We start from the raw sequence: 21,033 nt of genomic DNA on the forward strand, positions 1-21,033 counted from the left end.
CTCAGTGCAGTCCCGTTCACAATGGCGTCGGTGTAATCCCTCTCACTATGGGCTCGGTGTAATCTCTCTCACTATGGGCTCAGTGCAGTCCCGCTCACTATGGGGTCGGTGTTATCCCTCTCACTATGGGCTCAGTGCAGTCCCGCTCACTATGGGGTCAGTGTAATCGCTCTCACTATGGGCACGGTGTAATCTCTCTCACTATGGGCTCAGTGCAGTCCCGCTCACTATGGGGTCGGTGTAATCCCTCTCACTATGGGCTCGGTGTAATCTCTCTCACTAGGAGCTCAGTGCAGTCCCGCACACTATGGGCTCAGTGTAATCCCTCTCACTATGGGCTCGGTGTAATCTCTCTCACTATGGGCTCGGTGCAGTCCCTCTCACTATGGGCTCAGTGTAATTCCTCTCACTATGGGCTCGGTGTAATCCCTCTCACTATGTGCTTGGTGCAGTCCCTCTCACTATGGGCTTAGTGCAATCTCTCTCACTATGGGTTTAGTGCAATCTCTCTCACTATGGGCTCAGTGCAGTCCCTGTCACTATGGGCCCGGTACAGTCCCTCTCACTATGGGCCCGGTGCTGTCACTCTCACTATGAGCTCAGTGCAGTCCCGCTCACAATGGCGTTGGTGTAATCTCTCTCACTATGGGCTCGGTGTAATCACTGTCACTACAGGCTTGGTGTAATCCCTCTCACTATGGGCTCGGTGTAATCTCTCTCAGTATGGGCTCGGTGAAATCTCTCTCACTATGGGCTCGGTGTAATCTCTCTCACTATGGGCTCGGTGTAATCCCTCTCACTATGGGCTCAGTGCAGTCCCTCTCACTATGGGCTCGGTGCATATAATCTCACTATGGGCTCGGTGCATATACTCTCACTATGGGCTCAATGTAATCTCTCTCACTACAGGCTCGGTGTAATTCCTCTCACTATGGGCTCGGTGTAATCTCTCTCACTATGGGCTCGGTGTAATCTCTCTCACTACAGGCTCGGTGTACTTCCTCTCACTATGGGCTCGGTGTAATCCCTCTCATTATGGGCCCGGTGTAATCTCTCTCACTATGGGCTCGGTGTAATCTCTCTCACTATGGGCTCAGTGTAATCCCTCTCACTATGGGCTCGGTGTAATCTCTCTCACTACAGGCTCGGTGTAATTCCTCTCACTATGGGCTCGGTGAAATCCCTCTCACTATGGGCTCGGTGTAATCTCTCTCACTATGGGCTCGGTGTAATCCCTCTCACTATGGGCTCAGTGCAGTCTGTCTCACTATGGGCTCAGTGCATATACTCTCACTATGGGTTTAGTGCAATCTCTCTCACTATGGGCTCGGTGTAATCCCTCTCACTTTGGGCTCGGTGCATATACTCTCACTATGGGGTCGGTGCATATACTCTCACTATGGGCTCAATGTAATCTCTCTCACTACAGGCTCGGTGTAATTCCTCTCACTATGGGCTCGGTGTAATCTCTCTCACTATGGGCTCGGTGTAATCTCTCTCACTACAGGCTCGGTGTAATTCCTCTCACTATGGTCTCGGTGTAATCCCTCTCATTATAGGCCCGGTGTAATCTCACTCACTATGGGCTTGGTGTAATCTCTCTCACTATGGGCTCAGTGTAATCCCTCTCACTATGGGCTCGGTGTAATCTCTCTCACTACAGGCTCGGTGTAATTCCTCTCACTATGGGCTCGGTGAAATCCCTCTCACTATGGGCTCGGTGTAATCTCTCTCACTATGGGCTCGGTGTAATCCCTCTCACTATGGGCTCAGTGCAGTCCGTCTCACTATGGGCTCAGTGCATATACTCTCACTATGGGCTTAGTGCAGTCTCTCTCACTATGGGCTCGGTGCATATACTCTCACTATGGGTTTGGTGCAATCTCTCTCACTATGGGCTCGGTGTAATCCCTCTCACTTTGGGCTCGGTGTAATCTCTCTCACTATGGGCTCGGTGTAATCTCTCTCACTACAGGCTCGGTGCAGTCCTTCTCATTATGGGCTCAGTGCAGTCTGTCTCACTACGGACTCGGTGCAGTCTCTCCCACTATGGGCCCGGTGTAATCTCTCTCACTATGGGCTCGGTGTAATCCCTCTCACTATGGTCTCGGTGTAATCCCTCTCACTATGGGCCCGGTGTAATCTCTCTCACAATGGGCTTGGTGCAGTCTCTCTCACTATGGGGTCGGTGTAATCTCTCTCACTATGGGCTCGGTGTAATCTCTCTCACCATGGGCCCAGTATAATCTCTCTGACTATGGGCTTGGTGCAGTCTCTCTCACTATGGGGTCGGTGTAATCTCTCTCACTATGGGCTTGGTGCAGTCTCTCTCACTATGGGGTCGGTGTAATCTCTCTCACTATGTGCTCGGTGTAATCTCTCTCACTATGGCCTAGGTGCAGTCCCTCTCACTATGGGCTCGGTGTAATCTCTCACACTATGGGTTCGGTGCAGTCTCGCTCACTATGGGCTCGGTGTAATCTCTCTCATTTTGGGCTCAGTGCAGTCCCGTTCACTATGGCGTCGGTGTAATCCCTCTCACTATGGGCTCGGTGTAATCTCTCTCACTATGGGGTCGGTGTAATCCCTCTCACTATGGGCTCGGTGTAATCTCTCTCACTAAAGGGCTCAGTGCAGTCCCGCTCACTATGGGGTCGGTGTAATCCCTCTCACTATGGGCTCGGTGTAATCTCTCTCACTATAGGGCTCAGTGCAGTCCCGCTCACTATGGGGTCGGTGTAATCCCTCTCACTATGGGGTCGGTGTAATCTCTCTCACTATGGGCTCAGTGCAGTCCCGCTCACTATGGGGTCGGTGTAATCCCTCTCACTATGGGCTCGGTGTAATGTCTCTCACTATGGGCTCGGTGCAGCCCCTCTCACTATGGGCTCAGTGTAATCTCTCTCACTATGTGCTTGGTGCAGTCCCTCTCACTATGGGCTTAGTGCAATCTCTCTCACTATGGGCTTAGTGCAATCTCTCTCACTATTGGCTCAGTGCAGTCCCTGTCACTATGGGCCCGGTACAGTCCCTCTCACTATGGGCCCGGTGCTGTCACTCTCACTATGAGCTCAGTGCAGTCCCGCTCACAATGGCGTTGGTGTAATCTCTCTCACTATGGGCTCGGTGTAATCACTGTCACTACAGGCTTGGTGTAATCCCTCTCACTATGGGCTCGGTGTAATCCCTCTCACTATGGGCCCGGTGCAGTCCCTCTTACTATGGGCCCGGTATAATCTCTCTCACTATGGGATTGGTGCAGTCTCTCTCACTATGGGGTCGGTGTAATCTCTCTCACTATGGGCTTGGTGCAGTCTCTCTCACTATGGGGTCAGTGTAATCTCTCTCACTATGTGCTCGGTGTAATCTCTCTCACTACAGGCTCGGTGTAATTCCTCTCACTATGGTCTCGGTGTAATCCCTCTCATTATAGGCCCGGTGTAATCTCACTCACTATGGGCTTGGTGTAATCTCTCTCACTATGGGCTCAGTGTAATCCCTCTCACTATGGGCTCGGTGTAATCTCTCTCACTACAGGCTCGGTGTAATTCCTCTCACTATGGGCTCGGTGAAATCCCTCTCACTATGGGCTCGGTGTAATCTCTCTCACTATGGGCTCGGTGTAATCCCTCTCACTATGGGCTCAGTGCAGTCCGTCTCACTATGGGCTCAGTGCATATACTCTCACTATGGGCTTAGTGCAGTCTCTCTCACTATGGGCTCGGTGCATATACTCTCACTATGGGTTTGGTGCAATCTCTCTCACTATGGGCTCGGTGTAATCCCTCTCACTTTGGGCTCGGTGTAATCTCTCTCACTATGGGCTCGGTGTAATCTCTCTCACTACAGGCTCGGTGCAGTCCTTCTCATTATGGGCTCAGTGCAGTCTGTCTCACTACGGACTCGGTGCAGTCTCTCCCACTATGGGCCCGGTGTAATCTCTCTCACTATGGGCTCGGTGTAATCCCTCTCACTATGGTCTCGGTGTAATCCCTCTCACTATGGGCCCGGTATAATCTCTCTCACAATGGGCTTGGTGCAGTCTCTCTCACTATGGGGTCGGTGTAATCTCTCTCACTATGGGCTCGGTGTAATCTCTCTCACCATGGGCCCAGTATAATCTCTCTGACTATGGGCTTGGTGCAGTCTCTCTCACTATGGGGTCGGTGTAATCTCTCTCACTATGGGCTTGGTGCAGTCTCTCTCACTATGGGGTCGGTGTAATCTCTCTCACTATGTGCTCGGTGTAATCTCTCTCACTATGGCCTAGGTGCAGTCCCTCTCACTATGGGCTCGGTGTAATCTCTCACACTATGGGTTCGGTGCAGTCTCGCTCACTATGGGCTCGGTGTAATCTCTCTCATTTTGGGCTCAGTGCAGTCCCGTTCACTATGGCGTCGGTGTAATCCCTCTCACTATGGGCTCGGTGTAATCTCTCTCACTATGGGGTCGGTGTAATCCCTCTCACTATGGGCTCGGTGTAATCTCTCTCACTAAAGGGCTCAGTGCAGTCCCGCTCACTATGGGGTCGGTGTAATCCCTCTCACTATGGGCTCGGTGTAATCTCTCTCACTATAGGGCTCAGTGCAGTCCCGCTCACTATGGGGTCGGTGTAATCCCTCTCACTATGGGGTCGGTGTAATCTCTCTCACTATGGGCTCAGTGCAGTCCCGCTCACTATGGGGTCGGTGTAATCCCTCTCACTATGGGCTCGGTGTAATGTCTCTCACTATGGGCTCGGTGCAGCCCCTCTCACTATGGGCTCAGTGTAATCTCTCTCACTATGTGCTTGGTGCAGTCCCTCTCACTATGGGCTTAGTGCAATCTCTCTCACTATGGGCTTAGTGCAATCTCTCTCACTATTGGCTCAGTGCAGTCCCTGTCACTATGGGCCCGGTACAGTCCCTCTCACTATGGGCCCGGTGCTGTCACTCTCACTATGAGCTCAGTGCAGTCCCGCTCACAATGGCGTTGGTGTAATCTCTCTCACTATGGGCTCGGTGTAATCACTGTCACTACAGGCTTGGTGTAATCCCTCTCACTATGGGCTCGGTGTAATCCCTCTCACTATGGGCCCGGTGCAGTCCCTCTTACTATGGGCCCGGTATAATCTCTCTCACTATGGGATTGGTGCAGTCTCTCTCACTATGGGGTCGGTGTAATCTCTCTCACTATGGGCTTGGTGCAGTCTCTCTCACTATGGGGTCAGTGTAATCTCTCTCACTATGTGCTCGGTGTAATCTCTCTCACTATGGCCTAGGTGCAGTCCCTCTCACTATGGGCTCGGTGTAATCTCTCTCATTTTGGGCTCAGTGCAGTCCCGTTCACAATGGCGTCGATGTAATCCCTCTCACTATGGGCTCGGTGTAATCTCTCTCACTATGGGCTCAGTGCAGTCCCGCTCACTATGGGGTCGGTGTTATCCCTCTCACTATGGGCTCAGTGCAGTCCCGCTCACTATGGGGTCAGTGTAATCGCTCTCACTATGGGCACGGTGTAATCTCTCTCACTATGGGCTCAGTGCAGTCCCGCTCACTATGGGGTCGGTGTAATCCCTCTCACTATGGGCTCGGTGTAATCTCTCTCACTAGGAGCTCAGTGCAGTCCCGCACACTATGGGCTCAGTGTAATCCCTCTCACTATGGGCTCGGTGTAATCTCTCTCACTATGGGCTCGGTGCAGTCCCTCTCACTATGGGCTCAGTGTAATTCCTCTCACTATGGGCTCGGTGTAATCCCTCTCACTATGTGCTTGGTGCAGTCCCTCTCACTATGGGCTTAGTGCAATCTCTCTCACTATGGGTTTAGTGCAATCTCTCTCACTATGGGCTCAGTGCAGTCCCTGTCACTATGGGCCCGGTACAGTCCCTCTCACTATGGGCCCGGTGCTGTCACTCTCACTATGAGCTCAGTGCAGTCCCGCTCACAATGGCGTTGGTGTAATCTCTCTCACTATGGGCTCGGTGTAATCACTGTCACTACAGGCTTGGTGTAATCCCTCTCACTATGGGCTCGGTGTAATCTCTCTCAGTATGGGCTCGGTGAAATCTCTCTCACTATGGGCTCGGTGTAATCTCTCTCACTATGGGCTCGGTGTAATCCCTCTCACTATGGGCTCAGTGCAGTCCCTCTCACTATGGGCTCGGTGCATATAATCTCACTATGGGCTCGGTGCATATACTCTCACTATGGGCTCAATGTAATCTCTCTCACTACAGGCTCGGTGTAATTCCTCTCACTATGGGCTCGGTGTAATCTCTCTCACTATGGGCTCGGTGTAATCTCTCTCACTACAGGCTCGGTGTACTTCCTCTCACTATGGGCTCGGTGTAATCCCTCTCATTATGGGCCCGGTGTAATCTCTCTCACTATGGGCTCGGTGTAATCTCTCTCACTATGGGCTCAGTGTAATCCCTCTCACTATGGGCTCGGTGTAATCTCTCTCACTACAGGCTCGGTGTAATTCCTCTCACTATGGGCTCGGTGAAATCCCTCTCACTATGGGCTCGGTGTAATCTCTCTCACTATGGGCTCGGTGTAATCCCTCTCACTATGGGCTCAGTGCAGTCTGTCTCACTATGGGCTCAGTGCATATACTCTCACTATGGGTTTAGTGCAATCTCTCTCACTATGGGCTCGGTGTAATCCCTCTCACTTTGGGCTCGGTGCATATACTCTCACTATGGGGTCGGTGCATATACTCTCACTATGGGCTCAATGTAATCTCTCTCACTACAGGCTCGGTATAATTCCTCTCACTATGGGCTCGGTGTAATCTCTCTCACTATGGGCTCGGTGTAATCTCTCTCACTACAGGCTCGGTGTAATTCCTCTCACTATGGTCTCGGTGTAATCCCTCTCATTATAGGCCCGGTGTAATCTCACTCACTATGGGCTTGGTGTAATCTCTCTCACTATGGGCTCAGTGTAATCCCTCTCACTATGGGCTCGGTGTAATCTCTCTCACTACAGGCTCGGTGTAATTCCTCTCACTATGGGCTCGGTGTAATCTCTCTCACTATGGGCTCGGTGTAATCCCTCTCACTATGGGCTCAGTGCAGTCCGTCTCACTATGGGCTCAGTGCATATACTCTCACTATGGGCTTAGTGCAGTCTCTCTCACTATGGGCTCGGTGCATATACTCTCACTATGGGTTTGGTGCAATCTCTCTCACTATGGGCTCGGTGTAATCCCTCTCACTTTGGGCTCGGTGTAATCTCTCTCACTATGGGCTCGGTGTAATCTCTCTCACTACAGGCTCGGTGCAGTCCTTCTCATTATGGGCTCAGTGCAGTCTGTCTCACTACGGACTCGGTGCAGTCTCTCCCACTATGGGCCCGGTGTAATCTCTCTCACTATGGGCTCGGTGTAATCCCTCTCACTATGGTCTCGGTGTAATCCCTCTCACTATGGGCCCGGTATAATCTCTCTCACAATGGGCTTGGTGCAGTCTCTCTCACTATGGGGTCGGTGTAATCTCTCTCACTATGGGCTCGGTGTAATCTCTCTCACCATGGGCCCAGTATAATCTCTCTGACTATGGGCTTGGTGCAGTCTCTCTCACTATGGGGTCGGTGTAATCTCTCTCACTATGTGCTCGGTGTAATCTCTCTCACTATGGCCTAGGTGCAGTCCCTCTCACTATGGGCTCGGTGTAATCTCTCACACTATGGGTTCGGTGCAGTCTCGCTCACTATGGGCTCGGTGTAATCTCTCTCATTTTGGGCTCAGTGCAGTCCCGTTCACTATGGGGTCAGTGTAATCTCTCTCACTATGGGCTCGGTGTAATCTCTCTCTTTCCCGGCTCGGTGTAATCTCTCACACTATGGGTTCGGTGCAGTCTCGCTCACTATGGGCTCGGTGTAATCTCTCTCATTTTGGGCTCAGTGCAGTCCCGTTCACTATGGGGTCGGTGTAATCCCTCTCACTATGGGCTCGGTGTAATCTCTCTCACTATGTGCTCAGTGTAACCTCTCTCACTACGGGCCCCGTGTAATCCCTGTCACTATGGGCTCAGTGTAATCCCTCTCACTATGGTCTCGGTGTAATCTCTCTCACTATGGGCTCGGTGTAATCTCTCTCACTATGGGCTCGGTGTAATCCCTCTCACTATGGGCCCGGTGCAGTCCCTCTCACTATGGGCCCGGTATAATCTCTCTCACTATGGGCTTGGTGCAGTCTCTCTCACTATGGGGTCGGTGTAATCTCTCTCACTATGGGCTTTGTGCAGTCTCTCTCACTATGGGGTCGGTGTAATCTCTCTCACTATGTGCTCGTTGTAATCTCTCTCACTATGGGCTTGGTGCAGTCTCTCTCACTATGGGCTCGGTGTAATCTCTCTCACTATGGGCCCGGTATAATCTCTCTCACTATGGGCTTGGTGCAGTCTCTCTCACTATGGGGTCGGTGTAATCTCTCTCACTATGTGCTCGGTGTAATCTCTCTCACTATGGCCTAGGTGCAGTCCCTCTCACTATGGGCCCGGTGTAATCTCTCTCACTATGGGCTTGGTGCAGTCTCTCTCACTATGGGGTCGGTGTAATCTCTCTCTTTCCCGGCTCGGTGTAACGTCTCACACTATGGGGTCGGTGCAGTCTCGCTCACTATGGGGTCGGTGTAATCCCTCTCACTATGGGCTCGGTGTAATCCCTCTCACTATGGGCCCGGTGTAATCTCTCTCACAATGGGCTTGGTGCAGTCTCTCTCACTATGGGGTCGGTGTAATCTCTCTCACTATGGGCTCAGTGTAATCCCTCTCACTATGGGCCCGGTATAATCTCTCTCACTATGGGCCCGGTATAATCTCTCTCACTATGGGCCCGGTATAATCTCTCTCACTATGGGCTTGGTGCAGTCTCTCTCACTATGGGGTCGGTGTAATCTCTCTCACTATGTGCTCGGTGTAATCTCTCTCACCATGGCCTAGGTGCAGTCCCTCTCACTATGGGGTCGGTGTAATCTCTCTCTTTCCCGGCTCGGTGTAATCTCTCACACTATGGGTTCGGTGCAGTCTCGCTCACAATGGGTTCGGTGTAATCTCTCCCACTATGGGCTCAGTGCAGTCCCGTTCACTATGGGTTCGGTGTAATCCCTCTCACTATGGGTTCGGTGTAATTCCTCTCACTATGGGCTCGGTGTAATCTCTCTCACTATGGGCTCAGTGCAGTCCCGCTCACTATGGGGTCGGTGTAATCCCTCTCACTATGGGCTCAGTGCAGTCCTGCTCACTATGGGGTCGGTGTAATCCCTCTCAGTATGGGCTCGGTGTAATCTCTCTCACTATGGGCTCAGTGCAGTCCCGCTCACTATGGGATCGGTGTAATCCCTCTCACTATGGGGTTGGTGTAATCTCTCTCACTATGGGCTCAGTGCAGTCCCGCTCACTATGGGGTCGGTGTAATCCCTCTCACTATGGGCTCGGTGTAATCTCTCTCACTATGGGCTCGGTGCAGTCCCTCTCACTATGGGCTCGGTTTAATCCCTCTCACTATGTGCTTGGTGCAGTCCCTCTCACTATGGGCTTAGTGCAATCTCTCTCACTATGGGCTTAGTGCAATCTCTCTCACTATGGGCTCAGTGCAGTCCCTGTCACTATGGGCCCGGTACAGTCCCTCTCACTATGGGCCCGGTGCTGTCACTCTCACTATGAGCTCAGTGCAGTCCCGCTCACTATGGCGTTGGTGTAATCTCTCTCACTATGGGCTCGGTGTAATCTCTCTCACTATGAGCTCGGTGAAATCTCTCTCACTATGGGCTCGGTGTAATCCCTCTCACTATGGGCTCAGTGCAGTCCCTCTCACTATGGGCTCGGTGCATATACTCACACTATGGGCTCGGTGCATATACTCTCACTATGGGCTCAATGTAATCTCTCTCACTACAGGCTCGGTGTAATTCCTCTCACTATGGGCTCGGTGTAATCTCTCTCACTACAGGTTCGGTGTAATTCCTTTCACTATGGGCTCGGTGTAATCCCTCTCATTATGGGCCCGGTGTAATCTCTCTCACTATGGGCTCGGTGTAATCTCTCTCACTATGGGCTCAGTATAATCCCTCTCACTATGGGCTCGGTGTAATCTCTCTCACTACAGGCTCGGTGTAATTCCTCTCACTATGGGCTCGGTGAAATCCCTCTCACTATGGGCTCGGTGTAATCTCTCTCACTATGGGCTCGGTGTAATCCCTCTCACTATGGGCTCAGTGCAGTCCGTCTCACTATGGGCTCAGTGCATATACTCTCACTATGGGCTTAGTGCAGTCTCTCTCACTATGGGCTCGGTGCATATACTCTCACTATGGGTTTAGTGCAATCCCTCTCACTATGGGCTCGGTGTAATCCCTCTCACTTTGGGCTCGGTGTAATCTCTCTCACTATGGGCTCGGTGCAGTCCTTCTCATTATGGGCTCAGTGCAGTCCGTCTCACTACGGACTCGGTGCAGTCTCTCCCACTATGGGCCCGGTGTAATCTCTCTCACTACTGGCTCGGTGTAACCCTCTCACTATGTGCTCAGTGTAACCTCTCTCACTACAGACCCCGTGTAATCCCTGTCACTATGGTCTCGGTGTAATCCCTCTCACTATGGGCCCGGTGTAATCTCTCTCACAATGGGCTTGGTGCAATCTCTCTCACTATGGGGTCGGTGTAATCCCTCTCACTATGGGCTCGGTGTAATCTCTCTCACTATGGGCCCGGTATAATCCCTCTCACTATGGGCCCGGTGCAGTCCCTCTCACTATGGGCCCGGTATAATCTCTCTCACTATGGGCTTGGTGCCGTCTCTCTCACTATGGGGTCGGAGTAATCTCTCTCACTATGGGCTTGGTGCAGTCTCTCTCACTATGGGGTCGGTGTAATCGCTCTCACTATGTGCTCGGTCTAATCTCTCTCACTATGGCCTCGGTGCAGTCCCTCTCACTATGGGCCCGGTGTAATCTCTCTCACTATGGCCTTGGTGCAGTCTCTCTCACTATGGGGTCGGTGTAATCTCTCTCTCTATGGGCTCGGTGTAATCTCTCACACTATGGGTTCGGTGCAGTCTCGCTCACTACGGGCTCGGTGTAATCTCTCTCATTTTGGGCTCGGTGCAGTCCCGCTCACTATGGTGTCGGTGTAATCCCTCTCACTATGGGCTCGGTGTAATCTCTCTCACTATGGGCTTAGTGCAGTCCCGCTCACTATGGGGTCGGTGTAATCCCTCTCACTATGGGCTCGGTGTAATCTCTCTCACTGTGGGCTCAGTGCAGTCCCGCTCACTATGGGGTCGGTGTAATCCCTCTCACTATGGGCTCGGTGTATTCTCTCTCACTATGGGCTCAGTGCAGTCCCGCTCACTATGGGCTCGGTGTAATCCCTCTCACTATGGGCTAGGTGTAATCTCTCTCACTATGGGCTCGGTGAAATCCCTCTCACTATGGGCTCGGTGTAATCTCTCTCACTATGGGCTCGGTGTAATCCCTCTCACTATGGGCTCAGTGCAGTCCCTCTCACTATGGGCTCGGTGCATATACTCTCACTATGGGCTCAATGTAATCTCTCTCACTACAGGCTCGGTGTAATTCCTCTCACTATGGGCTCGGTGTAATCTCTCTCACTATGGGCTCGGTGTAATCTCTCTCACTACAGGCTCGGTGTAATTCCCCTCACTATGGGCTCGGTGTAATCCCTCTCATTATGGGCCCGGTGTAATCTCTCTCACTATGGGCTCGGTGTAATCTCTCTCACTATGGGCTCAGTGTAATCCCTCTCACTATGGGCTCGGTGTAATCTCTCTCACTACAGGCTCGGTGTAATTCCTCTCACTATGGGCTCGGTGTAATCTCTCTCACTACAGGCTCGGTGTAATTCCTCTCACTATGGGCTCAGTGCATATACTCTCACTATGGGCCTAGTGCAGTCTCTCTCACTATGGGCTCGGTGTAATCCCTCTCACTGTGGGCTCGGTGCATATCCCTCTCACAGTGTGTTAAGTGCATTCTCTCGCACGATGGGCTCAGTGCAATTGTCTCACTATGGGCCCAGTGCTGTCCCTCTCAATATGGGCTTGCTGCAGTCCCTCTCACTATCGGCTCAGTGCAGTCCCTCTCACTATGTGCCCAGTGCAGACCCTCTAACTATGGGCCCGGTGTAATCTCTCTCACTATGGGCTCAGTGTAATCCCTCTCACTATGTCCTCAGTGTAATCTCTCTCACTATGGACTCAGTGCAGTCCCGCTCACTATGGGCTCAGTGCATATACTCTCACTATGGGTTTAGTGCAATCTCTCTCACTATGGGCTCGGTGTAATCCCTCTCACTTTGGGCCCGGTGTAATCTCTCTCACTATGGGCTCGGTGTAATCTCTCTCACTACTGGCTCGGTGTAATCCCTCTCACTATGTGCTCAGTGTAACCTCTCTCACTACGGGCCCCGTGTAATCCCTGTCACTATGGGCTCAGTGTAATCCCTCTCACCATGGTCTTGGTGTAATCCCTCTCACTAAGGGCCCGGTGTAATCTCTCTCACAATGGGTTTGGTGCAGTCTCTCTCACTATGGGGTCGGTGTAATCTCTCTCACTATGGGCTCGGTGTAATCCCTCTCACTATGGGCCCGGTGCAGTCCCTCTCACTATGGGCCCGGTATAATCTCTCTCACTATGGTCTTGGTGCAGTCTCTCTCACTATGGGGTCGGTGTAATCTCTCTCACTATGGGCTTGGTGCAGTCTCTCTCACTATGGGGTCGGTGTAATCTCTCTCACTATGTGCTCGGTGCAGTCCCTCTCACTATGGGCCCGGTGTAATCTCTCTCACTATGGCCTTGGTGCAGTCTCTCTCACTATGGGGTCGGTGTAATCTCTCTCACTATGGGCTCGGTGTAATCTCTCTCACTATGGGCTCAGTGCAGTCCCGCTCACTATGGGATCGGTGTAATCCCTCTCACTATGGGGTTGGTGTAATCTCTCTCACTATGGGCTCAGTGCAGTCCCGCTCACTATGGGGTCGGTGTAATCCCTCTCACTATGGGCTCGGTGAAATCTCTCTCACTATGGGCTCAGTGCAGTCCCTCTCACTATGTGCCCAGTGCAGACCCTCTAACTATGGGCCCGGTGTAATCTCTCTCACTATGGGCTCAGTGTAATCCCTCTCACTATGTCCTCAGTGTAATCTCTCTCACTATGGACTCAGTGCAGTCCCGCTCACTATGGGCTCAGTGCATATACTCTCACTATGGGTTTAGTGCAATCTCTCTCACTATGGGCTCGGTGTAATCCCTCTCACTTTGGGCCCGGTGTAATCTCTCTCACTATGGTCCCTGTGTAATCTCTCTCACTATGGGCTCGGTGTAATCTCTCTCACTACTGGCTCGGTGTAATCCCTCTCACTATGTGCTCAGTGTAACCTCTCTCACTACGGGCCCCGTGTAATCCCTGTCACTATGGGCTCAGTGTAATCCCTCTCACCATGGTCTTGGTGTAATCCCTCTCACTAAGGGCCCGGTGTAATCTCTCTCACAATGGGTTTGGTGCAGTCTCTCTCACTATGGGGTCGGTGTAATCTCTCTCACTATGGGCTCGGTGTAATCCCTCTCACTATGGGCCCGGTGCAGTCCCTCTCACTATGGGCCCGGTATAATCTCTCTCACTATGGTCTTGGTGCAGTCTCTCTCACTATGGGGTCGGTGTAATCTCTCTCACTATGGGCTTGGTGCAGTCTCTCTCACTATGGGGTCGGTGTAATCTCTCTCACTATGTGCTCGGTGCAGTCCCTCTCACTATGGGCCCGGTGTAATCTCTCTCACTATGGCCTTGGTGCAGTCTCTCTCACTATGGGGTCGGTGTAATCTCTCTCACTATGGGCTCGGTGTAATCTCTCTCACTATGGGCTCAGTGCAGTCCCGCTCACTATGGGATCGGTGTAATCCCTCTCACTATGGGGTTGGTGTAATCTCTCTCACTATGGGCTCAGTGCAGTCCCGCTCACTATGGGGTCGGTGTAATCCCTCTCACTATGGGCTCGGTGTAATCTCTCTCACTATGGGCTCAGTGCAGTCCCTCTCACTATGTGCCCAGTGCAGACCCTCTAACTATGGGCCCGGTGTAATCTCTCTCACTATGGGCTCAGTGTAATCCCTCTCACTATGTCCTCAGTGTAATCTCTCTCACTATGGACTCAGTGCAGTCCCGCTCACTATGGGATCGGTGTAATCCCTCTCACTATGGGGTCGGTGTAATCTCTCTCACTATGGGCTTGGTGCAGTCTCTCTCACTATGGGGTCGGTGTAATCTCTCTCACTATGTGCTCGGTGCAGTCCCTCTCACTATGGGCCCGGTGTAATCTCTCTCACTATGGCCTTGGTGCAGTCTCTCTCACTATGGGGTCGGTGTAATCTCTCTCACTATGGGCTCGGTGTAATCTCTCTCACTATGGGCTCAGTGCAGTCCCGCTCACTATGGGATCGGTGTATTCCCTCTCACTATGGGGTTGGTGTAATCTCTCTCACTATGGGCTCAGTGCAGTCCCGCTCACTATGGGGTCGGTGTAATCCCTCTCACTATGGGCTCGGTGTAATCTCTCTCACTATGGGCTCGGTGCAGTCCCTCTCACTATGGGCTCAGTGTAATCCCTCTCACTATGGGCTCGGTGTAATCCCTCTCACTATGTGCTTGGTGCAGTCCCTCTCACTATGGGATTAGTGCAATCTCTCTCACTATGGGCTTAGTGCAATCTCTCTCACTATGGGCTCAGTGCAGTCCCTGTCACTATGGGCCCGGTACAGTCCCTCTCACTATGGGCCCGGTGCTGTCACTCTCACTATGAGCTCAGTGCAGTCCCGCTCACTATGGCGTTGGTGTAATCTCTCTCACTATGGGCTCGGTGTAATCTCTCTCACTATGGGCTCGGTGAAATCTCTCTCACTATGGGCTCGGTGTAATCCCTCTCACTATGGGCTCAGTGCAGTCCCTCTCACTATGGGCTCGGTGCATATACTCACACTATGGGCTCGGTGCATATACTCTCACTATGGGCTCAATGTAATCTCTCTCACTACAGGCTCGGTGTAATTCCTCTCACTATGGGCTCGGTGTAATCTCTCTCACTACAGGTTCGGTGTAATTCCTTTCACTATGGGCTCGGTGTAATCCCTCTCATTATGGGCCCGGTGTAATCTCTCTCACTATGGGCTCGGTGTAATCTCTCTCACTATGGGCTCAGTATAATCCCTCTCACTATGGGCTCGGTGTAATCTCTCTCACTACAGGCTCGGTGTAATTCCTCTCACTATGGGCTCGGTGAAATCCCTCTCACTATGGGCTCGGTGTAATCTCTCTCACTATGGGCTCGGTGTAATCCCTCTCACTATGGGCTCAGTGCAGTCCGTCTCACTATGGGCTCAGTGCATATACTCTCACTATGGGCTTAGTGCAGTCTCTCTCACTATGGGCTCGGTGCATATACTCTCACTATGGGTTTAGTGCAATCACTCTCACTATGGGCTCGGTGTAATCCCTCTCACTTTGGGCTCGGTGTAATCTCTCTCACTATGGGCTCGGTGCAGTCCTTCTCATTATGGGCTCAGTGCAGTCCGTCTCACTACGGACTCGGTGCAGTCTCTCCCACTATGGGCCCGGTGTACTCTCTCTCACTACTGGCTCGGTGTAACCCTCTCACTATGTGCTCAGTGTAACCTCTCTCACTACGGACCCCGTGTATTCCCTGTCACTATGGTCTCGGTGTAATCCCTCTCACTATGGGCCCGGTGTAATCTCTCTCACAATGGGCTTGGTGCAATCTCTCTCACTATGGGGTCGGTGTAATCCCTCTCACTATGGGCTCGGTGTAATCTCTCTCACTATGGGCCCGGTGTAATCCCTCTCACTATGGGCCCGGTGCAGTCCCTCTCACTATGGGCCCGGTATAATCTCTCTCACTATGGGCTTGGTGCCGTCTCTCTCACTATGGGGTCGGAGTAATCTCTCTCACTATGGGCTTGGTGCAGTCTCTCTCACTATGGGGTCGGTGTAATTGCTCTCACTATGTGCTCGTTGTAATCTCTCTCACTATGGCCTCGGTGCAGTCCCTCTCACTATGGGCCCGGTGTAATCTCTCTCACTATGGCCTTGGTGCAGTCTCTCTCACTATGGGGTCGGTGTAATCTCTCTCTCTATGGGCTCGGTGTAATCTCTCACACTATGGGTTCGGTGCAGTCTCGCTCACTACGGGCTCGGTGTAATCTCTCTCATTTTGGGCTCGGTGCAGTCCCGCTCACTATGGTGTCGGTGTAATCCCTCTCACTATGGGCTCGGTGTAATCTCTCTCACTATGGGCTTAGTGCAGTCCCGCTCACTATGGGGTCGGTGTAATCCCTCTCACTATGGGCTCGGTGTAATCTCTCTCACTGTGGGCTCAGTGCAGTCCCGCTCACTATGGGGTCGGTGTAATCCCTCTCACTATGGGCTCGGTGTATTCTCTCTCACTATGGGCTCAGTGCAGTCCCGCTCACTATGGGCTCGGTGTAATCCCTCTCACTATGGGCTAGGTGTAATCTCTCTCACTATGGGCTCGGTGAAATCCCTCTCACTATGGGCTCGGTGTAATCTCTCTCACTATGGGCTCGGTGTAATCCCTCTCACTATGGGCTCAGTGCAGTCCCTCTCACTATGGGCTCGGTGCATATACTCTCACTATGGGCTCAATGTAATCTCTCTCACTACAGGCTCGGTGTAATTCCTCTCACTATGGGCTCGGTGTAATCTCTCTCACTATGGGCTCGGTGTAATCTCTCTCACTACAGGCTCGGTGTAATTCCCCTCACTATGGGCTCGGTGTAATCCCTCTCATTATGGGCCCGGTGTAATCTCTCTCACTATGGGCTCGGTGTAATCTCTCTCACTATGGGCTCAGTGTAATCCCTCTCACTATGGGCTCGGTGTAATCTCTCTCACTACAGGCTCGGTGTAATTCCTCTCACTATGGGCTCGGTGAAATCCCTCTCACTATGGGCTCGGTGTAATCTCTCTCACTATGGGCTCGGTGTAATCCCTCTCACTATAGGCTCAGTGCAGTCCGTCTCACTATGGGCTCAGTGCATATACTCTCACTATGGGCCTAGTGCAGTCTCTCTCACTATGGGCTCGGTGTAATCCCTCTCACTGTGGGCTCGGTGCATATCCCTCTCACAGTGTGTTAAGTGCATTCTCTCGCACGATGGGCTCAGTGCAATTGTCTCACTATGGGCCCAGTGCTGTCCCTCTCAATATGGGCTTGCTGCAGTCCCTCTCACTATCGGCTCAGTGCAGTCCCTCTCACTATGTGCCCAGTGCAGACCCTCTAACTATGGGCCCGGTGTAATCTCTCTCACTATGGGCTCAGTGTAAATCCTCTCACTATGTCCTCAGTGTAATCTCTCTCACTATGGACTCAGTGCAGTCCCGCTCACTATGGGCTCAGTGCATATACTCTCACTATGGGTTTAGTGCAATCTCTCTCACTATGGGCTCGGTGTAATCCCTCTCACTTTGGGCCCGGTGTAATCTCTCTCACTATGGTCCCTGTGTAATCTCTCTCACTATGGGCTCGGTGTAATCTCTCTCACTACTGGCTCGGTGTAATCCCTCTCACTATGTGCTCAGTGTAACCTCTCTCACTACGGGCCCCGTGCAATCCCTGTCACTATGGGCTCAGTGTAATCCCTCTCACCATGGTCTTGGTGTAATCCCTCTCACTAAGGGCCCGGTGTAATCTCTCTCACAATGGGTTTGGTGCAGTCTCTCTCACTATGGGCTCGGTGTAATCTCTCTCACTATGGGCTCGGTGTAATCCCTCTCACTATGGGCCCGGTGCAGTCCCTCTCACTATGGGCCCGGTATAATCTCTCTCACTATGGTCTTGGTGCAATCTCTCTCACTATGGGGTCGGTGTAATCTCTCTCACTATGGGCTTGGTGCAGTCTCTCTCACTATGGGGTCGGTGTAATCTCTCTCACTATGTGCTCGGTGCAGTCCCTCTCACTATGGGCCCGGTGTAATCTCTCTCACTATGGCCTTGGTGCAGTCTCTCTCACTATGGGGTCGGTGTAATCTCTCTCACTATGGGCTCGGTGTAATCTCTCTCACTATGGGCTCGGTGTAATCTCTCTCATTTTGGGCTCAGTGCAGTCCCGTTCACTATGGTGTCGGTGTAATCTCTCTGACTATGGGCTCAGTGCAGTCCTGCTCAGTATGGGCTCAGTGTAATCTCTCTCACTATGGGCTCGGTGTAATCCCTCTCACTATGGGCTCAGTGCAGTCCCTCTCACTATGGGCTCGGTGCATATACTCTCACTATGGGCTCAGTGTAATCTCTCTCACTACAGGCTCGGTGTAATTCCTCTCACTATGGGCTCGGTGTAATCTCTCTCACTATGGGCTCGGTGTAATCTCTCTCACTACAGGCTCGGTGTAATTCCTCTCACTATGGGCTCGGTGTAATCCCTCTCATTATGGGCCAGGTGTAATCTCTTTCACTATGGGCTCGGTGTAATCTCTCTCACTATGGGCTTGGTGTAATCTCTCTCACTATGGGCTCGGTGTAATCTCTCTCACTACAGGCTCGGTGTAATTCCTCTCACTATGGGCTCGGTGAAATCCCTCTCACTATGGGCTCGGTGTAATCTCTCTCACTATGGGCTCGGTGTAATCCCTCTCACTATGGGCTCAGTGCAGTCCGTCTCACTATGGGCTCAGTGCATATACTCTCACTTTGGGCCTAGTGCAGTCTCTCTCACTATGGGCTCGGTGTAATCCCTCTCACTGTGGGCTCGGTGCATATCCCTCTCACAGTGTGTTAAGTGCATTCTCTCGCACGATGGGCTCAGTGCAATTGTCTCACTATGGGCCCAGTGCTGTCCCTCTCAATATGGGCTTGCTGCAGTCCCTCTCACTATCGGCTCAGTGCAGTCCCTCTCAACAAGGGCCCAGTGCAGACCCTCTAACCAGGAGCCCGGTGCAGTCCCTCTCACTATGGGAACAGTGCAGACCCTCTAACTATGGGCCCGGTGTAATGTCTCTCACTGTGGGCTCAGTGTAATCCCTCTCACTATGTCCTCAGAGTAATCTCTCTCACTATGGACTCAGTGCAGTCCCGCTCACTATGGGCTCGGTGCATATACTCTCACTATGGGTTTAGTGCAATCTCTCTCACTACAGGCTCGGTGTAATTCCTCTCACTATGTCCTCAGAGTAATCTCTCTCACTATGGACTCAGTGCAGTCCCGCTCACTATGGGCTCGGTGTAATCTCTCTCACTATGGGCTCAGTGTAATCCCTCTCACTATGGGCTCGGTGTAATCTCTCTCACTACAGTCTCGGTGTAATTCCTCTCACTATGGGCTCGGTGAAATCCCTCTCACTATGGGCTCAGTGTAATCTCACTCACTACAGGCTCGGTGTAATTCCTCTCACTATGGGCTCGGTGTAATCCCTCTCATTATGGGCCCAGTGTAATCTCTCTCACTATGGGCTTGGTGTAATCTCTCTCATTTTGGGCTTGGTGTAATCTCTCTCATTTTGGGCTCAGTGCAGTCCCGTTCACTATGGTGTCGGTGTAATCTCTCTGACTATGGGCTCGGTGTAATCTCTCTCACTATGGGCTCAGTGTAATCCCTCTCACTATAGGCTCGGTGTAATCTCTCTCACTACAGGCTCGGTGTAATTCCTCTCACTATGGGCTCGGTGTAATCCGTCTCATTATGGGCCCGGTGTAATCTCTCTCACTATGGGCTCGGTGTAATCTCTCTCACTATGGGCTCAGTGTAATCCCTCTCACTATGGGCTCGGTGTAATCTCTCTCACTACAGGCTTGGTGTAATTCCTCTCACTATGGGCTCGGTGAAATCCCTCTCACTATGGGCTCAGTGCAGTCCGTCTCACTATGGGCTCAGTGCATATACTCTCACTATGGGCTTAGTGCAGTCTCTCTCACTATGGGCTCGGTGTAATCCCTCTCATTGTGGGCTCGGTGCATATCCCTCTCACAGTGTGTTAAGTGCATTCTCTCGCACGATGGGCTCAGTGCAATTGTCTCACTATGGGCCCAGTGCAGTCCCTCTCAATATGGGCTTGCTGCAGTCCCTCTCACTATCGGCTCAGTACAGTCCCTCTCACCAAGGGCCCAGTGCAGACCCTCTAATCAGGAGCCCGGTGCAGTCCCTCTCACTATGTGCCCAGTGCAGACCCTCTAACTATGGGCCCGGTGTAATGTCTCTCACTATGGGCTCAGTGTAATTCCTCGCACTATGTCCTCAGAGTAATCTCTCTCACTATGGACTCAGTGCAGTCCCGCTCACTATGGGCTCGGTGCATATACTCTCACTATGGGTTTAGTGCAATCTCTCTCACTATGGGCTCGGTGTAATCCCTCTCACTTTGGGCCCGGTGTAATCTCTCTCACTATGGGCTCGGTGTAATCTCTCTCACTACAGGCTCGGTGCAGTCCTTCTCATTATGGGCTCAGTGCAGTCCGTCTCACTATGGACTCGGTGCAGTCTCTCCCACTATGTGCTTAGTGGAATCTCTCTCACTATGTGCCCCGTGTAATCCCTATCACTATGGGCCCGGTGTAATCCCTGTCACTATGGGCTCGGTGTAATCCCTCTCACTATGGGCCCGGTGCAGTCCCTCTCACTATGGGCCCGGTATAATCTCTCTCACTATGGGCTTGGTGCAGTCTCTCTCACTATGGGGTCGATGTAATCTCTCTCACTATGTGCTCGGGGTAATCTCTCTCACTATGGCCTCGGTGCAGTCCCTCTCACTATGGGCCTGGTGTAATCTCTCTCACTATGGGCTTGGTGCAGTCTCTCTCACTATGGGGTCGGTGTAATCTCTCTCACTATGGGCTCGGTGTAATCTCTCTCTTTCCCGGCTCGGTGTAATCTCTCTCACTATGGGCTCGGTGTAATCTCTCTCACTACTGGCTCGGTGTAATCCCTCTCACTATGTGCTCAGTGTAACCTCTCTCACTACGGGCCCCGTGTAATCCCTGTCACTATGGGCTCAGTGTAATCCCTCTCACCAT

This window comes from Hemiscyllium ocellatum, chromosome 6, assembly GCF_020745735.1.
Source record: "Hemiscyllium ocellatum isolate sHemOce1 chromosome 6, sHemOce1.pat.X.cur, whole genome shotgun sequence".
Classification (NCBI taxonomy): Eukaryota; Metazoa; Chordata; class Chondrichthyes; order Orectolobiformes; family Hemiscylliidae; genus Hemiscyllium; species Hemiscyllium ocellatum.